This window comes from Piliocolobus tephrosceles, chromosome 6 (assembly GCF_002776525.5).
Source record: "Piliocolobus tephrosceles isolate RC106 chromosome 6, ASM277652v3, whole genome shotgun sequence".
NCBI classification, from domain to species: domain Eukaryota; kingdom Metazoa; phylum Chordata; class Mammalia; order Primates; family Cercopithecidae; genus Piliocolobus; species Piliocolobus tephrosceles.
This window is the reverse complement of record NC_045439.1, coordinates 87889927-87906964: the sequence shown is the minus strand read 5'-3', so window position 1 is coordinate 87906964 and position 17038 is coordinate 87889927. Positions and strand designations below refer to the sequence as shown.

General features: G+C 51.7%; 1 protein-coding gene across 5 annotated transcripts in view; it reads left to right on the top strand.

Moving 5' to 3' along the window:
* LINGO1 (leucine rich repeat and Ig domain containing 1) overlaps positions 1 to 17038 on the top strand; it is a 178375-nt gene that overhangs the window by 105075 nt on the left and 56262 nt on the right. For 3 of the 5 annotated variants that reach the window (XM_023195979.2, XM_023195981.3, XM_023195975.3), the window contains one exon: positions 4647 to 4732. The exons of 1 other annotated variant lie outside the window; for it this stretch is intronic. The gene's annotated coding sequence lies outside the window, so the exon portion shown is untranslated. Of the gene's footprint in view, positions 1 to 4644; positions 4733 to 17038 lie in introns of those variants that run through there. One more of the 5 variants, XM_026449262.1, reaches the window with a different exon arrangement.

The window sequence follows — 17038 nt, the reverse complement described above, 5'->3', positions numbered from 1 at the left end:
CACCCTCCCTCCACCTTTCCCCTCTTTCCCGTGCCAGCTCTTCCTGCATTCCCATAGGCGCTGCCTTCACCATTTGCCTCTGAACTTTTGTCCTCTGTTTTCAGCCCCCTACACCCTTGGCAGACAGTGAACTGAAGCCCAATCAATCAGCAAAAACCATTCAAAGGAAAACGATTCATGTTGCATTCAGGGACTCCTCCCTCAAAGCCATTCTAGTCAGGCATTTTCCAAGAGCCTGTGCATTCATCCCAACATTGCCTGGGCCTCTGTGAATCAGACCGTAAAGTCGAAACCTGCAACCCCTTCCTCCCTGAGTGAGATCCTCAGTGGACTTTGGAGCTGAGGGTCTGAGCTGACCCCAGCCCAGCCAACTCCACTCTAGCCAGGAGCCATCCTTGCATCCCTGACCAGTTCCTTATCTCAAGCTTATCTGAGCAAATGCTGTAGCCATGATGGTGGACTCAAGGTGTCCAAGCAGGGTGAAAACCTCAGCCTGCACCCAATTAAACATGTCTCCTTTACAAACAAACAAACAAACAAACAAACAAACAAACAAAAAATACAAACAAACAAACAAAAAACACCACACACACACACAGAAATTACCAAATGTACGATTTTGAATTTCTCATCATTAAAATTAACTCCCAAGTAGATAGATGCTCAAGGCAAAGAATGGAGCAGAGACTGCTGGTTTCCTGGTGTGACTTTGTTTTCGGTTGCACTGGATCAGTCACACCTGTTGATCTTGTAGGTGGATTCCACTGCCACCAAGGCTTACTTATTGGGGAAAGAGAGAAGTCGCAGGGGCATTTATCAACAGGAAGGGCTTTCCCTTGGGTTGCCTGCTAGTGCCCCTATTATCTTAAGGGGTAGCCTCTTCTCTTTGTTCCTCGTGTTGTCCCACAGGAGCACCCAACATTTAAGGTGATAATTGCCAAAGTAAAACACCAGTAAGTTCAAAATATAAACCTGCAATTAAGCTTGCAGCTCCGAGGCCCTGTGGCCTTGTGGAGTTTTCCTTATCCCCCTGAGTTGTGGACAGATGACTTGGGGACCTTTCTGGGAGCTGGTCCTGGACCCAAATCAAGGATAGAGCTCTGAAGATGCCCCAGCCTTTGCCCTAAAGTCAAGTTCAGGCCCTCGAATGTAGGCATAGGCCCCAACTCTCATGGAGATGCCACCACCTGCCTCAGCTCACACCTCCCTTCTCCATGTGGGAAAGGTCCTTCTGGTGGAGCCCATTGCAGGGCCTGGAAGATCTCCCTTTTTCTTGTGGATAGGGAACTCTTGAACTTGGGAACTGAGATTATTCTACCCTCACTGAAATTTTAGTTACTTAGAGTCTCCCAAATGGGGCTTAGTTCTCTCATTCGTAAAGTCATCCAAACATGTTCTAACAACAAATTCAGCAAGGTGACCTGCCCCCAAAGGGGCACTGGGGATGTTGTAGGATAGGCAAGGTTGTGCCGCACTAACCGGTACCGTCTGAACTCTCAGCAATTTAACGCAACAAAGGCTCTCTTCCTTCCTCCGTTTACCACATGAACTCACATTCCATGCCCGGTGTGGGATGTGGGCAGGGTGGTGGAGCTCTGGTCCACACAACAATTCAGGGACCTAGGCTCCCAGGAGCTCCATCATCTTGTAGCCCCTTCCAGAACATGTGACTTCCAGTCACCATGGCAGAGAAGAGACAATGATGAGGTCTCGCATGGGCTCTGAAATGCTTTGGCTCAGCAATGACATGCATTGCTTTTGTTCACAGCCCGTTGGGCAGAACTTCTCACATGGCACAACTAACTCTAAAGGGGCTGAGGAAATGCCAAGGAATTGTGCTGACATTCAGTGAGCAATAAAATTCTCTGGTACAAAGGCTGTTATGGGACCATTTTCAGAGCCAGGTTTCAGAAGCCAAGGCCGTGACTCCTCTTTATCCTCTCCACCTGGGGCATATCGAGTGGTTGCTATGGGCTGTGTAATATCCTCATCACATCTACACTGTCCGGAAGGTGTGGAAGAGGATGGATTCTAGTGAGAAGCTAATCAGGGAGCTTCCAGATACAGAGTGTACAAGGACAATGGATCCCTCCATGGGTGTTGCATGTAGGGTTTGGCCAAGGACCTAGTCAGGTGTTCTGACTCCAGGACACCTGGGATCAAGGACTGGCTCTCTCCTTATTAACTGTGTGACCTTGAGTTAGTTGCCTCTCCCTACCTTGGTTTTCTCTTCTATAGAATGGGAATATTGATAGCATCTCTGTCTTTTGGGGCGGTTGTGAGGACTAAGTAAGTTACTATGAGTAAAGCGTTCAGAATGGTACTAGGCAAATGCTAAGGGCTCTATAAATGTTAGCTATCACCACCTCCACAACTCTCATCACCACCATCATCGTCATTATCATTATCCAGTACCAGATGCTATTCTAGGTATTGGGGGAATGAACACCAAGGTCTCTGCTTTCACATGTAATGGAAGAGATGGAAAGTAAATAGGTAAATAATTTAAATAATTAAGATGTTTATCTCCAATAGTGATGGCGCTAAAAAAATAAATCAGGCACATGAAAAGATAGATGCTCATCATTATTAGTCATTAAGGAAATGCAGATTTCCTTAATGCAGATTTCCACAATGCAGGCCAGGCATGGTGGCTCACACCTGTAATCCCATCTCTTTGGGAGGCCGAGGCAGGTGGATCACCTGAGGGTGAGGAGTTCAAGACCAGCTTGGTCAACATGGTGAAACCCCGTCTCTACTAAAAATACAAAAATTAGCTGGGTGTGGTGGTGCGCGCCTGTAATCCCAGCTACTCAGGAAGCTGAGGCAGGAGAATCACTTCCCCACCAGGGAAGTGGAAGTTGCAGTGAGCCGAGATCGCGCCACTGCACTCCAGCCTAGGCGACAGAGCGAGACTCCATCTCAAAGAAAAACGAAACAAACAAACAAACAAAAAACCCCAAAAAACCCCACAATGCAATACCACTACATATCATTACATTGACTTTGAAAATGGCTAATACCAAGTGTTGGCAAGGGTACAAAGCCACTGGAACTCTCCTAGGTTGCTAGTGGGAATGCAAAATGGTATAGCCAACTTGGAAAACAGTTTGGCAGTTTCTTATAAAGTTAAAAATAGGCTTACCACACAACTCAGCAATCCTACTTTAGGTGCTTACCCAAGAGGAATAAAAACTTACATTCACACAAAAACCTGTATGTGAATACTTATAGTGGCTTTATTCATAGTCTCCAAAAACTGGAAACAACACAAATGCCCTTCAGCTGCTGAATGGATAAACAATGGAGTACTACACAGCAACAAAAAAGAAAGACATTTGGTTTCAAGAGGCAACACAGATATTAATCAATCTGAAATGCATTATGCTGGATGAACGAAACCAGACTCAGAGGGCTACGTTTAGATGACTCCATTTGTATGACACTCTGGAAAACGCAAAACAACAGGAACAGAAAACAGATCAGTGGATGCCAGAGGTAGGGGCTGGGAGGAGTTGACTACAAAGAGACAGCATGCAGGGATTTGGGGTGACAGGATTGTTCTGTACCTTGATGACTGTAGTGGTTACACAGCCGCATGCAGTTGTCAAAACTCATAGACTGTGCACTAGAGAGGGTCAGTTTTACTGTAGGGTAATTATACTTCAATAAACCTGATGGAAAAAGTTTGCTGTGGGACTGTTGAAACAAGGAAAACCAAATGACAAGTCAGTCTGTCAGGGCAGTGAGACACAGTGAGGACGGCTTCCTCCAGGGTGACCTATGGAGGACATTGGAGACCGTGAAAAGGAGGTGGTCACAGAGAGCTTTCTGAGGACGTGGCAGGTGGCCGTGTGGCCTGGAGGGGAGGGGAGGGTGGCCCACAGGTCAGGGCTGGGTTGGGCAGTGCCCTGTGGGCCAGGTTAGGGGGCTTCACCCTCCTCTGGGCATAGTGGGTGCCACTGAGGGCGTAGGCAGAGGGTGATTGAAGCACAGGTGTGGGCAGGATGCTCCAGGAGGTGGGAGGAAGGGAGATAGCACCTATGGCCATGTCTAGGATGAGTGATGGGGGTGCAGTGAAGAATGGGGAAGGGTGGATCGGGGAGTCACAGAGAGAGTGTTCCTAAGGGAGGTCAGCTGCCAGAGACCACAGGCTGAGGCGGGAGAGCTGGGGGGCTGATGGGGTCCTTGGGGACCTTGCTGAGGATATTGAGGGGTGCTGGGGCCGAGGACATGTAAGTGAAGCTTCCAGGAGGCAGGGGACAGATTTGTTGGTTGCAGTGGGAGTCTCAGAGAGAATGGGGTGGGGTTGTCTGTCTGTGTATCTATGCATGTGAACAAAACTTGCAGAGTTGGGACTGACCTTTGGAGGACATGGAGAGAGAGTGAGAAGGTTAGGGGCTTAGATGCCAGGCCAGGGAGTTCATGCTCCTGAGGGTGTGATCGGTTAAGGGCTGGCCACTCCAGGGTGCTGGGGAGTGAGCAGGGATGGCACTGAGGAGCGTGTCCTGTGCTGGGAGGCAGCACCTGAGCCCCACTGGGCTGGGCAATGGGGATCCACCGTGGGGAGCTGTGCTGAGGTGGGCCTCACCTGGTGTAGCAGGAAGCCCCATCTTTGCCCCACTAACCTTGCTCTTCCCCCACAGTGCATGCTGGGACCGCGACGGACAGGCTGCTGCACCCCAGGCCCCCAGAGGCCAGTCTGTTTGCCTCCCGACGCCATCTGACCCAGGTAGGGGAGAGCGAGGCAGGCTCACCCTGCCTCATGCTTCTGTGCTGGGTGGGAGGCTCTGGGGGTAAGGACCAGGTCCCCCGACTCAGGCTGGCCTTTAGCAAATGAGCTCCTGCCAGGGGCCTTGGTGGGGGACACAGTGTGGGATTTGAAGGCCCCAGCAGCAGAGGGGCCTCCTATGGAGGAGTTCCTGACATCTGAGAAGGAAGGCCACCCCTCAGCCATTCTTCGTCACCAGGTTGTGTACCCGAGATGCTGAGAGGCACTGGGACACGCCATCCCTGCAACCCCAGCATTGTGTCCCATGCTCACTGCGTTTCCTCAGGCTGTTTTGCGCCACATACCCGCCAAGTGCCTTCGGTCAGAAGGTTTTGCTGTTCAGCTCCCTTTGCTCTCACCTGGCTTTTCTCTGCCGCTGCAGTGCCTGATGGCGCTAACTCTGGAAGTTCCCAACTCTCTGTGGGACATCCCTCAGCTCCCGGAACTAGCCTGTCTCAACTTTCAGTCCCCCTCTGTGGTGGGCCTGAGAGAGGTCATTTCTCCACCACTCCTGGACATCCCAGGTGAAGGCTTTCTGCCTGGTGCCATATCCCCCCAAGGGATGGGATGGAGTAGCAGGTAGGGTTGCCAGAAAAAAATACTGATGTCCAGTTAAATTTGGACTTCAGATAGACAACAAATAATTTTTCAGTATAAATATATCTCAAATATTACATGGCACATACAATTTTATTTGCCAAATCTGGCAACCCAAGTTGGGGGACTGAACCCCCAGTCTCCCTCCTCCTCTGGCCAGACCTCCTTGCTGGGCTCACCCTGGCCTCCTCAGATCAGCTGCCTCCAGTGGCTGTTGCGGGTGTCCTGGAGCCAGGGGCAACCAGCCTGCCCAGGCCACAATCAAGGGGCATTTCCTGATCCCCCAGCTGCCGCAGGCCGTCCCTAGGACAGAGAGCTGGCGGCTCTCACTGGGGGCTGGGGCAGCCGTCCTGGTCTTTGGGCATGCTGTAGGGTTCCTCGTCTTCCCCCATCTGGCTCTCTGACAGCAGAGTCCAGGCTGAGGAGGTCATGGGACAGGGCGGGTTGGGCCTTTGTGCCTGCGAACAGAGCTGAGAGACAAGCATGGAGCTGTGAAAGGAACCAGGAATAGAAAATTGCTTCATGAGCTTGGAACCCAGAGCATTTTGGGGAGCCACAGTGGGGGTGGGGGTAACAGGGATGAGGCAGTGACAAGTTATGGAGGGCTTGGAATGGCTTACTTCTGCACCCTTTAATATTGGGGAGTCACAGAAGGTATTTACTCCCTGAGCAGAATCATTTTTCTGATTATTAAGGTAATAGGTTCTCTATATGTTATCTATCTATCTATTCATCCGTCTATCTATCCGTCTATCTCTTGGTATTTAAAGCATGCAGTTCAAGCCCCTTCTGTAGTCTTTTCCTGCCAAGAGCTAACACTGATAACTCGTTTGATATGTCCCCTTCCAGACTTTTTTCTATGTACTTATCAACATATTTTAAAAGGAAAAACATGGGCTCATATTAGCTATACGGTTCCAGCACTTGATTTTTTACCTCACAATGTCATGTGGATCATCCTAGGTCCTTCCATAGAGTTCTTTCCCATCCTTTTACATCCCTTGTATGATGGTCTGCAAATTATTCATCAGTTATTAATCCTGTTGGCAGCCGTTTAGGTTGTTTCTGGCATTTGGTTATTTATAAACCTCACTCAGGGAACCTCTGGGTTTGCACATCTGTGTGTGCTTGTGCTGTAGTTCTTTTGGGAATGTTTCTGAAAGTGGACTTCCTGAGTCAGAGGGCACCCACATTTCCACATTTGATTTGTTCTGGAAAGCCAGGTCAATCTGCAGAAGGTTGAGCCAATGTATGCTCCTACAAACTGTGTGCAAAATGCCCCATTCCCTCACCCTTGTCAATCACAGGAATTATTAATCACTTAATCCCTGCCAATTTGACAGATAAAAATGATTTTACTTTATGTTTCTTAGACTGCTAATGAGGTTGAGCATATTTGCATATGCTTGTTGGCCATTTCTGTTTCTTCACTTGTAAATTGCTTGTTCATGTCAAGTACTCTGCTCCTGTATCCATTCATTCAGGAAGTGTTTACTGAGCACCTACTATGTGTCAGACACTGTTTTGGTTACGGACCAAACAGTGAACAAAATTGATGAAATATACCTGCTCCAAGGAATGTAAGCTGTGATGGAGGAGAGACAGACAAGGAAAAAATACAGCGTGTGTATGGGAGTGTTAAGGGCTAAGGAGAAAAATAATCAAGCAGAGGAGGGGGATGGGAAGTATTGGGCAACTTGGACATGGTCATCAGGGAAGGTGTCTTCGAGAGGTAGCATTTAAGTAAAGACCTGCAAGAAGCGAGAGACTGAGTTGGGTGGATGTTTCGGGGGGAATCGCCTTCCAGAGGGAACAGCAGGTCTGAGGACCCTGAGTTGGGAGCAGACCTGGCTTGTGGGGACATGGCAAGAAGGCTGGTATGGCCGGAACAGGGTGAGTGAGGGAGAGAGTGGGCCATGCAGCTGAACAGGGACCACATGCTCATCACTCAGGACCTGCGGGCCGCCTGGAGGACTTGACTGTTACCCAGAATGAAGTGGGGAAAGCCATGGAAGGTTCTGCATAGTGACATGGCATGATTGGAATTACATTTTAACCAGATCCCTCTGGCAGCTGTGAAGCAGGGAGATCTGACAGGAGGCTGTTTGTTGCAGTGATCCAGGGAGGAGGCGATGGAAGCCTGAACCAGGGAGTCTTGGTGGAGGTGGGCAGACGGGGATGGATTCCACATGCATGCTCAAGGTAGAGCCAATAGGATTTGCTGACAGATTGGAAGAGGTGGTGTGTGTGAGAGAGAGAAGGGAGCCAACCATGACTCCAGGGGTTTTGGCCCAAGCATCTAGGAGTGTGGGGTTACCATTGATGGAGATGGGGAGATCAGGGAGGAGTGGGTTGGTGTAGGGGAGAGGAGTGGCTCAGTGGTGGACAAGAGTGCTGAACAACTGTGAGTCATTTGTAAAAAATGATTACATAATGTGTGGGACCCAGAGCACAGTGAAAATGGGTGACTTTATGTTAAAAACAATTAAGAATTTCAAAGTGGGAGGTGACAATAGAGCATTAAACCAAGCCTGGGGCCCTTCTGAGTGCAGAGCCCAGGTCACACACCTGTGAGCCAGCCATGGCAGTGGACTCATAAATTGTGAGATGCCTGTAGACAGTCTGGCAGAACCATGGGGTTGACAGGTGGATGTGTGTGGCTGGAGTCCAGGGGACAGGTCTGGGCTAGAGATAAAAATTTGGGGCCGTCAGCATAAAGACAGTATTTAAAGCCATGATATTGGATGAGAGCATCGAAGGAGAGTAAGTAGAAAAGACCAATGTCCCAGCCCCAAGACCTCTATCAGTTAGAGGGCGGGGAGCTGAGGGGGAACCGAAAAGGTGACTGAGAAGGAGCAACCAGTGAGATGGAAAAGAACCAGGCATGTATGTCCTGGACGCCAAGGGCAAGACACATTTCAAGCACCTGTCAAATGGGGCTGAGGATGCAGACTGAGAACTGGTCACTGCCTCGGCAACAGGGAGGTCACAGGTGACCGTGGTTTCAGCGATTGGGGGCGGTGAAATGCATCTTACTGATTTGCAAGACCAAGTGGATTTAGAAGAGGTTAAGGAAATTAACTCCTTATTTGGCATATGTGCAAATCATTATTCACAAGTTTTGTTTATTTTTTTCATTTAAGTTTATGGGATTTATTTAACGCCTTAAAAGTTTTAGATTGTCCTGTGTTCAAGTCTGTCACTCCTTTCCTTTAGAGTTCCTGGCCTTACCCACTGCAGAATTTTAAAAATATTGGCCTATACTGTTTTCTGGTTGTTTATGATATTCACAAATATTTAAATCTCTAGTTCATCTGAAATGTATTTCTGTGTGTGGTTTGAGGTAGGGATCTAAGTGGTTTTTTCCCAAATGACTCGCAGTTGTTTCAGCACTGTTTATTGGGTCGGCATCTTTTCCCTGCCGCTCTGAAGCTCCATTCCTGTCATCTGCTGAAATGTCCCAAAAGTCTCATGTCTGTCCAGGCCTCGCTGTTTGATTCCATTGATCTTTGCCTGGGGAGAGATTTAGGAAGTTGAGAAAATAGACTTGGTGATTGATCGGAGTTGGTGTGAGGAGGCGGGAGGAGTGGAAGCTGACACAGTTACCTTCAGTGTGGGAAGAGGCAAAGGGAAGTCAGGGACAACAGGAGCTCTCAGGACTCCTATGTGCTGGGCACATGGGGCCTGACTTGTCAACCTGCACTGCAATTCTTCAAGGTTGGCGCTGTATCTCACCATTTGCAGATAAGAAAACTGAGGTTCCGAGAGGTTTCATCTCGTGTCCAGGGTCATCGCCTCACAGGTGTGGGGCTGACACTGAAAGGCAGAGCTCTGGATTCCCATGCCTGCCTTCTGTCCTCAGTGAAGCGAGAGGTGAGGAGGGCGTTCTGGAGGCTGGAAGGTCTCCAGGCGCAGAGTGCCCCCCAACACCCCACTCTGCATCCCTGCCTGCCATTTGGCTGGCTCTTGAAGGTTTTCCTATTCCAAAAGCAACCTGTTAAGACCAAAATACTCCTGGCAGAGAATCACATGTTAAGTTTACAGCTAACATCTTAATTATCAGTTAACTCCTCTGCAGGGATTAGCTGACAGCCAGCTGAGGACACTGAGTGGGGGCTGGTGTGATGTGTATCTGGGTTGGGGAAGGCCAGGAGGGGAGGGGTGAAAGGGGAGGGGTGGGTACCCAGCAATTCACAGCTTCACCCGTGCCTGAGAGGGAGGCGGCGCTGAGTCCATGTGTAGGGGAGGTGGGGAGAGCTGGGGAACGAGCACTGCGGGGGTGGGGGGTAGGGAGAGGAGTGGCAACTTCTCTGAGGAAACTTGGGGCTGGGGTTCAGAGAGGGAGCTGGCATCTATTAGACACCTGCTGTGTTCCTATACCCATACGCTTGGCCTCAGGAGGAGGAGGAGGAGGCAGAGGCTTGTCATGTGTTTGGTCTTAGGAAGGTCAGGAAATCAGCCGCCCATGAGCCACCTCAGGCCCAGCTGCCAGCAGTCACTCAGAGCCAGGACCTGTCTCTGACACCCACAGACCAGATCTGTCACCCAGCCCTGTGGTGTAGGAGGAGAGAGTGAGCCGGGTGAGCCATCTGGGGCCTCCTCCAGTTCCCTGGGGGCCAGTCCACCGTGCCAGGGTCAAGGCTGTGTCTGTAACCACAGTTAGGAGGGTCTGACCCTAGAAGTCTCACCCAGGAGGGTGGCTGAGCTCCTTAGGCTGAACTGGGACACAGCAGGAAGCCCAGGTAGGTACGAGGCGGGGACCGCCTTCCTGTCCCCTGCTGCTCCCCACCTCACTGCTGCATGGAGGCAGGGGGAATAGGAAGGAGAGGGAACCACTGGTCTAAAGCTGGGGCCTCTCTCCCAAAGGGGCTTCCTCCCCGCCTCGCTTCGCTCTGCCCCAGGGCACTGATCTGTGACTTCAGGTGTCATCCAGTGTCTGAAGGTAACCTGCTGCCCAACTCCGTCATCACTGTGCTGGGCTCTGGCTTAGCCTTCCTGGGACCCTGGGCTAACAGCAGCCCCTGCTTCCTCTCCATCTCTTTTCCCACGTCTTTTCTTCTCCTCCTTCCTCCCTTCTCACCCCATCTCCTCCCTATCCCTCTCCCTCTCTCTCCCTCTACCTTCTCCCTCTTCTTCCCTCTTCCTTGTCTTCCCCTGCCAGCCAACCCTGGCCTTGCACCTAGTTGCTGGCAGTCAGACCCTGAGATATCAGACTTGCTTCTAGCTCAAAGCTAGCCCAGGTCCTGAGTAGCCCTGCAGTCAGGCACATGTCTGGCTGTTCCCTTGTATTCACCTGCACACCCTCCCAGAGGTACTGCAAGGGCTCAGCTGGGGAGAGGCCCTGCAGGAGGGGCAGGTGGTGATGAAGTAAGGCTTCTGGGAGGGGAAGAACTGTGTCTGGTGCCTGGGAAGCCTGAGAGAGTCTTCCAGGAAGGGGGCCCTGTGTGAGCAAAGGCTGGAAGGATGATAGACAGGGCCTGGGCTGGAGGCTCGAGGGGTGGTGCTTGTCCATCAAAGGAGATTGAGGCCAGATCCAGCAGCTGGACTTGATTCTGAGGCCCCAGGGACTTGATTCTGAGGACCCAGGGCCTTGAGGCAGGAAACAGCCACAGAGCTGCCTACATTCTTGTGCCCATCTTCCCTGCCCAGCAGCAGCTGGCCCCCGGCCGCCCTGGGTCCTGCTGCACCGAGTCTGGAGGCCTGGCTTCCCTGCCCAGTTCTGCCTCCAGCTTGTCAAGTGACCTTAGGGCAAATGAACTTGAGCCTGGGCCTCAGTGGCCTCACCTGAGACTGGGGCCGTAGCTCTGGACCAGAGGTTTTACAGAGTATGAAGTGCGCCCTGGGTTAACATGTTGCTGTGGTCACCATTGTGACTCAAGTGCCTGTCCTGAGATGCCAGCTCTAGGGACCACGGCTGTGCCTCTGGTAGGGCTCCACCCTCCCAGAGCTTCTACTCTTGTGACGGAGACAAATGTGTAAAATAGAGGTTGAAAATTAGAGACTGCAGACAGACATGTGGCTTGTCGATGTGTTGTTCCATTTTAAACAATTGGGTTTTAACAAATTGAAATATAATCCACATGCCATGAAAGTCACTATTTTAAAGCATACAGTTCAGTGATTTTTAGCATATTCCCAATTGTGCAACCCTTACCACTATCTAATTCCAGAGTATTTTCATCACCCCAAAAGGGTACATAAACCCTGTACCCTTTAGCAGTTACCCACCATTCTCCCCTCCTCCCTGGCCCTGGCAACCACGAATCCACTTTTGTCTCTTTGGATTTGCATATTCTAGACATTTCATAGAAATGGAATCATACAATATGTGGGCTTTTCTGCCTGGCTTCCATTGCTTAGCACACAGTTTTTAAAGCTCATCCATGCTCTAGTGTGTGTGCATCAGTACTTCATTCTTTTTTTTTTTTTTTTTTTTTTTTGGCTGAATGATATTCCATTGTATGGCTAGAACACATTTTGTTTATATATGCATTCATGGACATTTGGGTCGTTTTGACTTTTTGGCTATTATGAATAATGCTGCTATGAACATTTGTGTACAAGTGTTTTCAATTTTCCTGGGTCAACTTCTAGGTGTGAAGTTGCTGGGCCATAAGGCGATGTGGTTTGAAAGGCATTAGACAGGGGCGTGCTCTCCAGTTTGCGAGCTCTGGCCACTCCTGTTGCATTATCTTTGCCCCTTCACTCACTTTCATTCCCTCCCTGGCCTCTGTAGGCATCTATGTTTTCAGCCCTTGATTACTGAACAGAGATGGAGAGGAACATAGTGGGCTGTGGGAGCCAGAGAAGGCTCCTGACCCTGGGAGCAGTCCAGAGGGCTTCCTGGAGGAGATATAATCTGAGCTAAGCTTAGCATGTGTGGACATTTTCTAGGACAAAAGGAGTGAGGAAGAGTGTTCCAGGGTCTCCAGGGCCCAGCCAGGATGTCCTCTCTCCCTTCCTCTGGCGTGTACCTCTCTTGGTCTTCCCTGCCATTCACTCAGAGGACTACAAATACCTCGATGGGCTGGAGAGGTGAAGGGGGAAGATGAGGGAGTGAGATGAGCTGTGGCTCTGTGCTCCTGCTAAAGAGCTGGGGGAGAGGCTGTGGGGGGCAAAGGGAGGGGGGACTCAGCTAGGGGCTGGCAGAGTCTGAGGATCTGGAGCAGGGGCAACCCTAAGCCAGGACACTCCATGTCCTAAAGTGGCATCCAGTTGTCCTCGCTCTGGCCCGTGGTGGGAGCGGGTGAGAGATAGGATGGCCCTTGCCACGCCTGCAGCAGAGGCAGAGGCAGAGGCCCAGTGGTGGCCCAGGCCAGAAGCTGTGCACACATCCTCCCAGGTTTCTGCTCTGCTACCTAACGGGTAATTATACCCTGACATGCACAGCGGCAAAGAAGGGATTTTCTGTGAAGCGAAATCTCCTGTGAAATATTCAGGCCACGCTGGGCTTTGCTTCCCAGCATCTAGTTGCTGCTGCTTGGCTTGTCCATGGCTTGAGAGGCCACATGTGTCTGAAGACCACATGGGATTTTTTATTTCCTTCTCAACAGGGAGAGGTTCCCAAGGGCTAGGAAGAACCCAGTTTGGGGCCTAAGATGCTGTGTGTGTGTGTCTTCGCCCGTGAGCTCCCCAGGGCAGCTCCCCTGTGTGTGTGTATATGTGTGTTGAATACTGTACAATGTATGTGTTTCCACGTGTATCTCTGGGGCTGTGCTTCTGTGTGTGTGTGCTTGCCTATTTCTAGTCTGTGCACACTCTCATGAACTTGCCACGTGGATGTATTCCTGCGCATGCGTCGTGACCCTGGCATGTGAAGTGCATTTCTCTGACAGTCCAGGTTGTCTCTAAAGGGGCTTCTCAACTGGGCCCCTGTTTCTCTGAATAGGTGTGTGCCTGCCTGGGAGATTCTCTCAGCGGATGAAGGGCTGCCCAGCGTGACAGTTCAGCCTGTGACTGGCATTACATGCAGGGTTTGGGGTGTGGATTGGAAGCCTTGCAAGTCCACACAGGCTCAGGGGCTCAGAGACACCAGACAGCAGCTGTGCATTTGAGTCCAGCTTTCCCCTCTTCTCTGTGGCTTTAGTGTTTGTGTTTAGTGTTTGTTTGATTTCTACCAAAGTGCTTGATAGGGGATGGTCGGGAGGATATTTGCTTCAGAGAGTTCACTGAGCTGGGACATGTCCATCCCTTCGCTGGTGCCTCCCAGTTGCTCAGCTACCCCATGTGTCTCCTCAGCCCATGAAGCCCCTGCATTTGCACCATGGATCGTCCTTCTAAACCCCTGACTTTGCACCTCATTCACTTCCTCACAATGCACAAGGTAGGCAGGACTGGAATTATCATACTCATTTGTCAGATGAGCTAACTGAGGCACAAAGAGGCATGCATGCAGTCACTTGGTGAACCAGGGCTGGGAGCAGGATCACTAGTTCCTCCTCCCCGTGCAGGTTCCTTTGCCCTCAGCCCCAACCCTGGGCCCACAGTGGAGAGGACTCTGCCCAGAGGAAATGGGTCCTGGTTTCATGAATGAATCCAGTTGGAGGACGCCCCTTTCTCCATTTGCAGCTCTCCTCCCTTCTGTCATCACTCAGCTTCGTCCTGGAGAGACGACCCTAGGGCGCTTTTCATCCCCAAATAAACAGGCAGGGATGCAGGAGGCAATGATATTGACGTCCATCATTGATATTTCCTTATGGTGGCTGTAATTAGCAATTCTTCCACGGCTGAGGCTCGACCTGGCAGACAAGTGGAGGAGCTCCAGCTTGTTAATGTCAGCCCATTAATGTCACACTGACAAGGCTGATGGTGGGATGGGAGGGGGTGGCCTTAGGTAGAGAGCAGGAGACGCAGCGGGGCTGAGCAGGAGAAGAAAGTCCACCCACTTCCCTCCTGTACCAGGGACTTGCTGTCCCCGAGTCCAGCCCCCTGGGAGCACCCCTCATCTCATATATTCAGCAGCTGCCTCCTTCACTCCATGGCCCCTCACCCCTCCCTATTCTGCTAGGATGGCTTGGCCTGAAGAGCAGGCTCCACATCCCTGGGAAGGTCCACAAACCTCATCCCGAGGTGCCCGCAGCCTAGAAGGGCTCCACTGAGGGCCGTCCAGATAGCCGGAGGTGGGAGAGCAGCTCCTCAGCCCTCTGCTCTGCTCCTACAGTGGGAGAATGCGCTCCCCTCCCTTGTGCCCGGCCACGCTCCGATCTGCACAGCTCTGCTGGTGCTGACCTCCACAGCAAGGCAAGCACAGCCCTTTCCTGAGGGGCACTGCACATGCCCCCTCATCCATGCACTGTTAGAAGCAGAAAGGCTAGGATTAGCACTCCCAGACCCCAGACCCTCCTTGCCCGTCCGCTTCAGGCTTCCCCTCCTCTTTCTTCTCCAGAGAATTATTGGGTCAGTATCCTCTCCTCCAACCACGTTGCTCGTCTCAGTGTCCCTCTGGCCAGACTTCTTTAGATCTTTTGGTTCCTTGAGCACAAGAAGCCAAGCCACCTATCATTCAGAGAGGCTGAGTTCCTCAGCCGTTGCCACCTGCCTGTCTCCTGTGCTGCCAGCCTGCCCATTTGCTGCATGCCTAGTTGGGGCTACTCTGAGTTGTCCAACAACTCATAGTGGCAGGGTGTGTTTTTTGAGTGCTTATGATGTGCCAGGCACTGTTAAAAGCATCTTACAAGCATTTGATCTTCATAACAATGCTGTGGGGTAAATACACTTACCATTCCATTTTACAGGTAAGGAAAACTGAGATGCTAGGAAATTAAGTTAGTTGCTCGGGATCACAAGGTTGTTAAGTGGTGGGCAGCATGAATCAGGCTGTGTGGTTCCCAAGCTCTCCTACTGAGCCATCACCCTCCTCTGCCTCCAGCTTCAGCCCCTAAGTCATTTCCTTCACCTGCGTCTCTTCCCCTGTGTGCTCCCCAGGGCAGGCAGAGGCTAGTCCCCAGCCCCTCACCCAGTGCTGGCTCATAGTAATCAGCAGATGAGGGCAGTAGTGACGACAGCACACTCAGCCCCATATGACGCAGGCCCCATGGTTCCCTCCCATGTTCTCTGGTGTGTGCCTGCTGCCCCCAAGGAGCGCTGCACACTTTTTGACAACAGGGCCTCACCAGGGTTGTTTGCTGAATGGGAAGCAGCCTCAGACTGCAAGACTCCCTGAGAGGCAGCTCTGCCCACCAAGGAACACCCACTCAAAGGGGATCTCGGAAACTTGTGTCTCAGTTCATAGACAGGACTTGGCAGAGATGTCCACATGTTCACGTCATTCATTCATTCATTCATTCATTCATTCACTAATTCATTCAGCCAACACTTGCTGGACGCTGTGTGCTCCAGGCCAGGCCCTCTGAAGCGTCCAAGCACACTGAGATAAACAGGTCCTCGCTGTGCCCTGGGGGAGTCCACGGCCTTGGTGGTGGGGAAGCATAGCCAGGGCTCACCAGTGCTGGGGAAAACTTGCTCAGTGAGCCAGAGCCAGGGCACCGTTTGGGGGTGGCTGGGATGGGGGAGAGAGGCTGCACGGAAGAGCAAACACTTGAATGGATTCATTGAGGAAAAGGAGGTGTTTTTAGGCTGACAGAGAGGAATGAGCACCCAGGCAGAGGGAACTGCCTGTGCAAAGGCCGTGGGTCTGAAAGGGCCAAGGACACATGCAGAGCAGCCTGGAGGTGGGCCAGCTCAACGTCTCACCTCACCTGCCTAGTGGAGGGTGAGGTGGGGACAGGTCAGCGTCTGCAGGCAGGTGGGATTCCCAGCATGGCGACTGAGCCAGCTAGCTGTGGAGGGGATGCATGAGGACAAAGGATGCTCCTTGGGTGCAGGAAAGGGCCGCTCTGGACTGGGACTGGCCTGGAGGGCACTCGCGACTATGGTTGCACTCATCTGTGCTGGGTCTCCTAGTTCTCAGAGCTCCCAGCCTCAAAGCAGCCCCTCCAATAGGCAGAAGAGAGACTGAGGCCCCGGCAGTAGCAGAACCCTACCCAGGGTCACACACAAACAGTGGGTGAGCAGAAGGTTCCCGCTGTCCTCTAGCAGGATGTTGGGGTCCTCAACAAGGAGCAGGGCTCTAGCTCTCAGAGTACAGGGCAAAGCATGATATCTGCCAAGCATGGAGCAAGGCAGGAAAGGCCTGGCTGGAGAGGACATGGCACAGAGCCCACCAGAGGGCTGAGGGTCGGGCAAGGGGCCTCGAGTGCTGGCAGAGGGGAGAGCTTGCCTCTGGAGTCACCTCTGGAAGCTCTTCGAGGATTTGGCTTGGACATCCCGTGGACAGTCTCTGGGGAAGATGTCTCTCACACACCCCATGGGGCTCAGAATAGCCCACAAGGGAACCAAGTGCCCCTGCCCACATGTGCACAGGCAGATATACCCATGCACCCACCTGTATACCCAGGTGTGTGCCCACCTCTGTATGAGCTCAGGCACACATGTGTACAAGCATGCCTCTGATTGCACATGCAGATCTCAGTATGTGTGTTACATGTGTGCAGCTGTGTGTTTACAAGTCTAAGGGAGCATGTTCCTTCAAGTACAATTCTGTATCTGTATGTGTGTACAAGAGCTCCCACCACGGCCGGCAGCCCCAGAGGGACACACCCTTCCCCTCCCACTGGAGGCAGATGCTCTGGAACTTGCTGCTCTCAGGCCTGGGTCCAGCCCTCCCTGGCC